This window comes from Cebus imitator, unplaced genomic scaffold (assembly GCF_001604975.1).
Source record: "Cebus imitator isolate Cc_AM_T3 unplaced genomic scaffold, Cebus_imitator-1.0 Scaffold221, whole genome shotgun sequence".
Taxonomy (NCBI): domain Eukaryota; kingdom Metazoa; phylum Chordata; class Mammalia; order Primates; family Cebidae; genus Cebus; species Cebus imitator.
Window position 1 is genome coordinate 3,100,241 of NW_016107536.1, and position 9,300 is coordinate 3,109,540.

The following is a 9,300-nucleotide window of genomic DNA, read 5'->3' on the forward strand; positions in this document are numbered from 1 at the left end:
AGGAAGGAAGGAGGAAGGGAAGGAGAGAGAGAGAAAGAAAGAAAGAAAAAGAAAAGACATATAGATCAATGGGTGAAAATCAAGAATCCAGAAATAAATTCTTAACATTCGATAGTCAGTTGATTTTCTTTTTCTTTAATTTTTGGCCAAAATCATTCTGTTTTTTATTATCGCCAACAATGTGGAACAATGTTGGTAATAAAATACTCCCTGCCAAGGTAAACTGCTCCTACTGACCTCTCCCTTCTTTGTATGACACTGCACTGCATATATACCTGCACATGCAGAAAACCCAGACCCAAATAGCCATTGGAAATATCTGAAGTGTTCATATTAGCCATCTAGCCAGCCCATATTACCACATACTCTCTATTTTCTTCTGTAAATATATCTTAAGTAGCCAAAATCAAACATACCAAAAAACCCACATCAATGTGTATCTTCCTATTTATGTCAAAGATTCTCATCCCAACTAGTCACAAGACCATCTCCCACTGAAGCCATTGGCGACTGACATCTGATGCTATAACTTCTGTGTGTTTGACAGTTCTTGCTCATCTTTTTTGCCTGGACCATCTGGCATGTGCTTGAAGGGATAAACACCAACGGCTCTTTAATACTCAGCCATGTGTCAAAAAAAATCACATAGACAGTATCACACTGTAATTTTTGATAAAGGTTTCCCAGACAGAGTGACAATCTTTGACTGTATAGATGCCAATCCAGATTTCCTAGGATCTGGCTGACTTTCTGTCCAGTGACTCCTGGACACTGGTCTGTACCTGGGGGCCCCCAGTGGAGTATTGATCTTTAAAGGTGGAGTTCTGAGGAATGTCAGGAGGCTCCTAGGTCTCTGTCAGGGCCATCTCTGAGCACTGCTTGGTAGCTTGCTCAATCTGAAACATCACTCCATCCTTATAGAGCAAAATATATTCAAATAATCTCTTGCAGTGAATTATTGCACCATCCTCTCATCCAGCACCACATTCGCTGGTTCAGACTGTCCTGGGAGAATGGGGCACAGCTGTTGCAGCTATTGCTCTGCTGGTACACAACCTGGTGACCATCTGATTTTCAATGAATGTCAATGCAATTTACCCATGTAACAAGCCTGTACATGTACCCTTTGAACTTAAAAGTTGGAAATAAAAGAAGCTGGATAAATTAAAAAAATAATAAATAAGAATGTTAAGACATTACAATAAGGGAAGTATACAACAAAGGGTGCTGGGACAGGTGAATATCTATATGCAAAAGAATGAATTGGAACTTATACCTTATACCATATTCAAAGATTAACTCAAAATGAATCATGAACTACAACGTGAGAGCTAAAATACAAAATTGTTTGAAGAAAACATAGGAGTTAAATATTTGTGACTTGGGGTTAGGCAATGGCCTTTTTTAGATATGACACCAAAAGCACAAGTGACAATATTAAAAATAGGTGCATAGGACTATATCAAAATTAAAAACTTTTGTGCATCAAAGGACACCATCAATAGAGTGAGAAGGCAACCAAGAGAATGGGAGAAAATATTGCAAATCGTATCTGATGGGGATTAATATTCAGAATATATAATGAACTAGAAAGCAACAACAAAACCCAAACAATTCAATTAAAAAATGGAAGGCAGCCTAGGCAACATGGCAAAACCCCATCTCTACAAAAAATACAAAAATTAGCTGGGCATAATGGCATGCACAGGTAGTTCTAGCTACCGGGGGTAAGGGGAGGGGCGCTGAGGTGGGATGATCACATGAGCAAGGGAGGTGGAGGCTGCAGTGAGCTATGATCTGGCCAATGCCCTCCAGTCTAGGAAACAGAGTGAGACCCTATATTTAAAAAAAAAAAAAAAAAAAAAAAAAGACTCGAACAGGCATTTCACTACTAAAGGAAATATACAAAAGACCAATAAGCACATAAACACGTTCTCATGATTATTACCCATCAGAGAAATGTGAATCAAAATCACAAGAACATATATTTCATATTCACCAGACTGACTATAATAAAAAAGACAGACAAGTGTTGGTGAGAATGTGGAGAAACCAGGACCTTCATCTATTGCAGATGGAATTTTAAATTTTAAAATAGTGTAGCCGTTTTGGAAACCAGTTTGGTAGTTCCTCAAATTTTTAACAGTTATCTAGACCCTCAAAATTTTTGGAGTTATTGGCCAGGCATGGTGGTGGGTACCTGTAATCCCAGCTCCCAGGGAGGTTCAGGCAGGAGAATAGCTTGAACCCAGGAGGCAGAGGTTGCAGTGAGCCAAAATGGTGCCATTGCACTCCACCCTGGGCAACAAGAGTAAAATTCCATCTCACACAAAAAAAATTCAGAGTTATCTAGACCCAGTCCATTCTTAGGTATATATCAGAGAAAAAAGAAAACATATGTACACAACATAAAAACTTGCACATAAATGTTCATAGAGGAATTATTACAATCATTCAAAATTAGAAACAATCCAAATATTCTTCTATTGGTAAACGAGTAAACAAAATGTGATATATTTATACAATGGAATATTACTTACCAGTAAAAGTTAATGAACTATTGATACATTCCATAACATGGATAAACATTGAAAACATTAGTTACAAAGGTCATATATTACGTGATTTCACTTATGTAAAATGTCCAGAATAGGCAAATCCATAGAAACAGAAAGCAGATAAGTCATTGCCAAAGTCTGGGTGGAGTGGGGAATGGGGAGTGCCTGCTAATGGGTGTGGGGTTTCTTTTGGGAGTGATGAAAGTGTTCTGAAACTATATAGTGTTTATTCTTGCATAATTCCAAAAATGTACTAAATTTCACTGAACTGCACACTTTAAAATATCAAAAGTTATGGTATATAAATTATCTTAAAAATAGCTACTATTAAGAATAGTATTAAAGGCTAGGAATGGTTGCTAACGCCCGTAATCCCAGCACTTTGGGAGGCAGAGGCAGACAGATCACAAGGTCAAGAGATAGAGACCATCCTGGCCAATATGGTGAAACCCCTTCTCTACTAAAAATACAAAAATTAACTGGATATGGTGGCGTGTACCTGTAGTCCCAGCTACTCGGGAGGCTGAGGCAGGAGAATCGCTTGAACCCGGGAGGTGGAGGTTGCAGTGAGCCGAGATGGTGCCACTGCACTCTAGCCTGGTGACAGAGTGAGACTTTGTCTTAAAAAAAAAAAAATTATTAAAAACTGGAGCTTGATTTTTTCTTAAGGTGAGAGGTAGTGGTAAAAGAATTTGAGTGTGTATGTCTCTGTGTGTGTGTGTGGATATAGAATTATATAAGATGTCCTTTTTTATGTCTCATTTCTTTGCTGAGACTTTCAATTTTTTCATTTGTTTTGAGTGTGTTTTTAATGGCTCATGTAATAATTTTATCATGTCCACTTTAAAGTCTTCATCAAGTACTTTCATTCTCTTTGTCATCTCAGTATTGGCATTTACTGATTGTCTTTTTTCAATTAGTTTGAGATTGTTTTGGTCCTTGTTATAATTAGTGCTTTTTAATATAAATCAGGCTGTTTTAAGTGTGACGCTATAAGACTCTGGATGTTATTTAAAACCTTCTGTTACAGCTAGCTTCCTTCGATACCACTCTGGAGTGGAAGGAGGGAGACGCTACATTATTACTGCTCAATGTGAGTAGAAGCTGAGGTTACCCATTGCTCTTCTTTGGATACCTGAGTGAGGGTCTCCTTATTTCTGCTGAGTAGGGATAAGTGTCTGTCTAGTCTGTCTCTTTTTCTTACCTTATCACATGGCTAGACCCTCAGTACAATATTGAATAGAAATGTTAATAGTGGACATCCTTGGCTTGTTACTTGACTTCACAGGAAAACAAAGATTCACTCTTTTATTATTACACAAGTTAGCTGTGCATTTTAACAGTTGTCTCTTACCAGGAACAAATTGAAGAGGTTTCCTTCTATTCTTAATGAACTTCGAGTTTTTAATCAGGAATCAATTTTGGATTTTACCAAACATTTTTCTGTTTCTATTATGATAATCATCGAATTTTTTTCAGTTTATTAATATGATAAAAAGTTGATTTTTATATTGATTGATTTTAAAATATTAAATCAATTTTGCATTCCTGGGATAAATCCCACTTGGTCAGGACATATTCTCCTTCTCATGTGCTTTCCAATTTGACATGTTAAAATTTTATTAGAACTTTTTGCGTTTTCATTCATGGAAGACATTGGTTTACAGGGTTTTGTGTTCGGTTTTGGTTAATGCTGGTTTCATATAATGAATTGGGTTATATTTCCTCTACTTCAATATTTGTGAAGTATTTTTATATAATTAATATTGTTTCTTCTTCAGATGCTTGGTAGAATTCACCAGTAAGGCCATCTGGACCTAAAGTTTTCTTCATGAGAACATTTTTAAATGTACAAATTTAGTTTCTCTAATAGATATTTGGTGACTTGGATAATCTATTTTTTCAGTGAATTTTGTAATCCTTCTCATTTGAAGGCAACTTGGCAATGTCTGGAGATATTATTGATTGTTATGACTGAGAGTACAGCAGGCATCTAGTAGGTAGAAGTTAAGAATGCTACTAAACATCCTATAATATACAGAAAAGCCCGCATGACAAAGAATTACGTAGTTTAAAGTGTTGATAATGCTAATATTGAGAAAATCTGCTTTAATCAGACTGATTAAGAAAAAAAGAAAAAGAAATTACCAATATTATATATGAGAAAAGGGACATCATTGTAGATACTACATCTCTTAAAAGTATAATAAGCCAAAATCATGAATAACCATATGCCAATAAGTTTGAAAATTTAGATAAAGTTGACAATTTATTGAAAAACACAAATTATAATTTTTACACTACTCAAGTAAAATTAAATATCTGAGATCAAAATGATGCTTTAAAAATTTGGTTCTCTTTGAAGGGTGATGGGGAATCAATTTATTGTTTTTAATATTGTTTTTTCTTAAAAGTGAAAATAAGCATTTTTCCTGGCTTCCTTATAGAAGTTGTACTAGATATTGCTAATTGCATCTGTGAGTATTTGAACGATGTCCTCTGTCATCTGCATTTCCTATAAAATGGCATTTGGACTGGGCACAGTGGCTAAAGCTTGTAATCCCAGGACTTTGGGAGGCTGAGGTGGGGGATCACTTGTGCCAGGAGTTCAAGACCAGCCTGGCCAAGATAACAAAATCCCCTCTCTACTAAAAAATACAAAATTAGCCAGTCGAGGTGGCACATGCCTGTAGTCTCAGGTACACAGGAGGCTGAAGCATGAGAATTGCTTGAACCCAGGAGGTGGAGGTTGCAGTGAGCCATGATCTTGCCACTGCACTACAGCCTGGGAGACAGAGCAAGAGTCTATCTAAAAAAAAAAAAAAAAAAGGTAATTGAAAATGGAATCACTTCTTCTCCTTGTATGTTTGTCTTTGTTCACAGATTGCATGCAGTTGACTTTACTTCTGAAAACATTTTCTTCTCTATTCTTTTGATCCCATTTCTCCATGGCTTTCCTCCCATATCCCCACCCTCCCTTCTCCCTGCCTTCCCTCCGCTTTGCCAGAACTTTAAGTCTTGCCATAGCCTGGCTGAAAATCGTATCTGCAGTCTTGATTATATTCAAGTTTGACATTTTTGGCCAGATTACTTCTTACTGGGTAATACTACCAGGGCAAAGGGTGTTTGTTCAACAAGTACAGTGCACAGGTAAAATATAATAATAGTGGGGGAACTTTTAGATTACAAAAGGCCTAAATGACTGTCTTAGTCAATTTTCTGTTGCTAAAACAAGGTATCTGAGACAAACTGCACAATATATAAAGGAAAGAGGTTTATTTTGCTCACAATTCTGGAGGTTGGAAAGTCCGAGATCAGGCAACCACATCTGCTCAGCTTCTGCTGAGGGCTTCATGCTATATCATGATGTGGTAGAAGGCATCACAAAGTGAGAGGGCTGCCCTGAGAGCCAAACTGGCTTTTATGGTACACCCACTACTTTGATAACATGTTAATTAGTTAACCCATTAATCCATTAATTCATGAATGGATTAATTACCTCTTAAAGGCCTTACCTGTTAATACTGTTACATTGGGGATTACGTTTCAACATGAGTTTTACAGGGGACAAACTAACCCAAACTATAGCAATGATATATTTTTTATAAAACAGACAAAACTAGGCCAGAAGCAGTGGCTCATGCCTGTAATCCTAGCACTTTGGGAGGCTGAGAAAGGCAGATCACCTGAGGTTGGGAGTTTGAGACCAGCCTGACCCCATGGAGAAACCCCATCTCTACTAAAAATACAAAAAATTAGCCAGGTGTGGTGGCACACACCTGTGATCCCAGCTACTCGGGAAGCCTGTCTCCTTGGCTTGCAGTGGGCCAACCCCTTGCTGCCTCTTCACTTGATCTTTCCCCTGTACATGTGTATCCTGGTTTCTGCTCCTTTTCCTCTAGGGACACCAGTCATATTGGATCAGGACCCTATTCCTGTGACCTCATTTAACCTATCTGTAAACACAATCACATTGGGGGAAGGGAGACTAGGGCTTTGTATTAGTCCATTTTCATGCTGCTGATAAAGACCAAGGCTGATAAAGTACCAAGGCTGGGTAATTTATAAAGAAAAAGAGGTTTAATGGACTCACAGTTCCATGTGGCTGGGGAGGCTTCACAATCATGGCAGAAAATGAAAGGCATGTCTTACATGGTGGCAGTGAAGAGAGAATGAGAGAACCAAGTAAAAGGGGTTTCCCCTTGTAAAACCATCAGATCTCACGAGACTTATTCACTAGGAAGAGAACAGTATGGAGGGAACCACCTCCATGACTCAATTATCTCCCACAGAATCCCTCTTACAACGTGGGAATTATGGGAGCTACAATTTGAGATGAGATTTGGCTGGACATCTACTTCGACATATGAATTCTGGGAGCACACTATTCAGCCCGTAACTATAACTTGTCAAGTTTCATTCCTTAACCTTAGTGGTAGTTGGAAGTGTTCATTATAATAATTTGTATTCTATGCATATGTTTATGTGGTTTGTGGATCTGTGTTATATTTAAAATCAAAAATATTTTTAATGTCAGGATACTGATTTTGAGGAGAAGGGTTTAAGGAGGGCATAAAAGTTTTGAGGACATGGCATTTTCTGATTTTTTTATTTACCTGGGTGTTGCAAAAATGTGCCCAGATACACATCCATAATTTTTTACTCTTGTGGGTATGTTTTATTTCAACAATAAAAGTTATTTAAAAATAAAAGAAAGAAGGCACAGGAGAGCCTTCCTTAGCCAGCTTAATTTACCCTTCATTTTTTATTTTAGGAAATGTTGCCTTTTGGTATCATCTGTGTCATGGGAGAAATACATAATTTCATGCTCAATTTAGAAAGAGTCCAGATGCTGTTACATTATTTAGTTGGCACTGGGTGGAAGTGTTGCTTAAAGAGAGGCTTTTGGTGCCAGAAATTTCTTTGCAATATATCATGTTAAACACTGTTGATTTGTGTTTTAAATGTTGCCTAATGCTTTTTGTAGTATTTGAGTTCTTATTGTAAACTATAGGAGCTATCTGCAGGGAATCCAAGGCCTTTCCTGTTTCTCATTTCCTTCATTTTTGGAGATAACATCACACTATGGAGAGAGAACCCAGTTATTTCTAAATCCGTAGATTCACTGGAGCTGGGCAATGTCAAATCAGCACCTGAATAAATAAAACATGAGCCCATTAGTGCAAACTTATATGACCTGTCAGCATCATTAGGCTTTTCTGTGCACAGGAAGCCAGCAGGGATAAGGCCCTTCATAATTATGGCATCTCTCGAGAGAGCCTAACAAATCCAGGCTTTGCTTTTTGAATAAGCATTCTGGTGTTTACTTTCCAGGCAAGGGTCTCACTTCATTTTTAGGTTGCTGTAATTCAAACCCTGCCCTCCTAGGAGTCGAACTGCCCTGCTGTGAATGGATGCACCCAACTAGATTCCATGGAAATTCAATTCCACCAACTTAACACACATAATGACCAAGCAGTAGCAGGCTTATTTACCACGGTTTACAATCCCTGATACTGGTATTCTCAAAGGTAGTCTCTGCAACAACCCTCTCGTTTGTTAGAAAAAACTTGTTAACTTTACAATTCAAGCTCAGGTAGTGTGTGTTAATATTTAAGAGTGCAAAGCTTAGGAGAATGGACATGCACCAGAAATGTCCAGGTTCAAATCCAGCCTCGCCACTTGTGTTAGTCCGTTCTTGCTTTGCTATAAAGAAATACCTGAGACTCGGTAATACACAAAGAAAAGAGGTTTCGTTGGCTCACAGTTCTGCAGGCTGTACAGGAAGCATGACAATATTTGCTTCTGGATAGGCTTCAGGGAGATTTTACTAATGGTGGAAGGTAAAACAAGCAGTTTACATGGCGAAAGCAGGGGCAATGCTATTCTGACATTACAGCACACTTTTAAAGAACAAGGTCTCGCAAGAAGTCACTCACTGTCACAAGAATAGCACCAAGTGCTAACCATTCATGAAAAGTCCACCCCTATGAGCCAATCACCTCCCACCAGGCCCCACCTCCAACACTGGAGATTACAATTCAACGTGAGATTTGGGCACAGCCACAGGTCCAAACCATATCAACATTTACTAGCTGGGTAGCCTGATGCAAGTTTCTAAACCTTCCTGGGCCTCAATTTACTCATCTATAAGTGGGTCCATAATATTGTCTATCACACAGGGTTCATGTGAGAATTAAATGGTATTACGTATAAAGCACTTAGAGAAGCACATATAGTAAGTGCTCTATGAATTTGTTTTGATTATTATTCTCATTAGCTGTATGAGCTCACACAAGTAAGAAACTGTGCTTCACTTTCCTTATCTATAAAATAAAAATAATAAAAACAGTACCTACATTGTAGAGTTGTTATAAATATTGAATTAGTTAATTCATGTACAGTATCTAGTGAATTGCCTAGCACATAGTCAGCACCCAATGATTTTTAGCTATTATCATTTGTTCTTTTCTGTTTTCTTACATACAGAAATGCAGACAGGAAGGTAGACTGAATGTAATTTATGCAAAGTGTTCACCGGTTTTAAGAAAAAATACTGCTTTTTAAATACGCCTGTTATATTTTCCTATGATCAAGGAAACACATTTCTATAATAATAAATTTGTAAAAGAGAAAAAAAGTAAAATTTTCATAATCTTACTCTACAATTATATATACTTTATATTTTTTGTATGAGGTTGATGGAAGTTTAATTGCAGTTTTTGTCATTGAAAGTAATGGC

At 37.5% G+C, this 9,300-nt stretch overlaps 1 pseudogene; it reads right to left on the reverse strand.

Moving 5' to 3' along the window:
- Positions 1-453: 453 nt before the first annotated feature.
- The window catches only part of LOC108318603, a 12,874-nt pseudogene continuing 4,027 nt past the window's right edge, over positions 454-9,300 (reverse strand).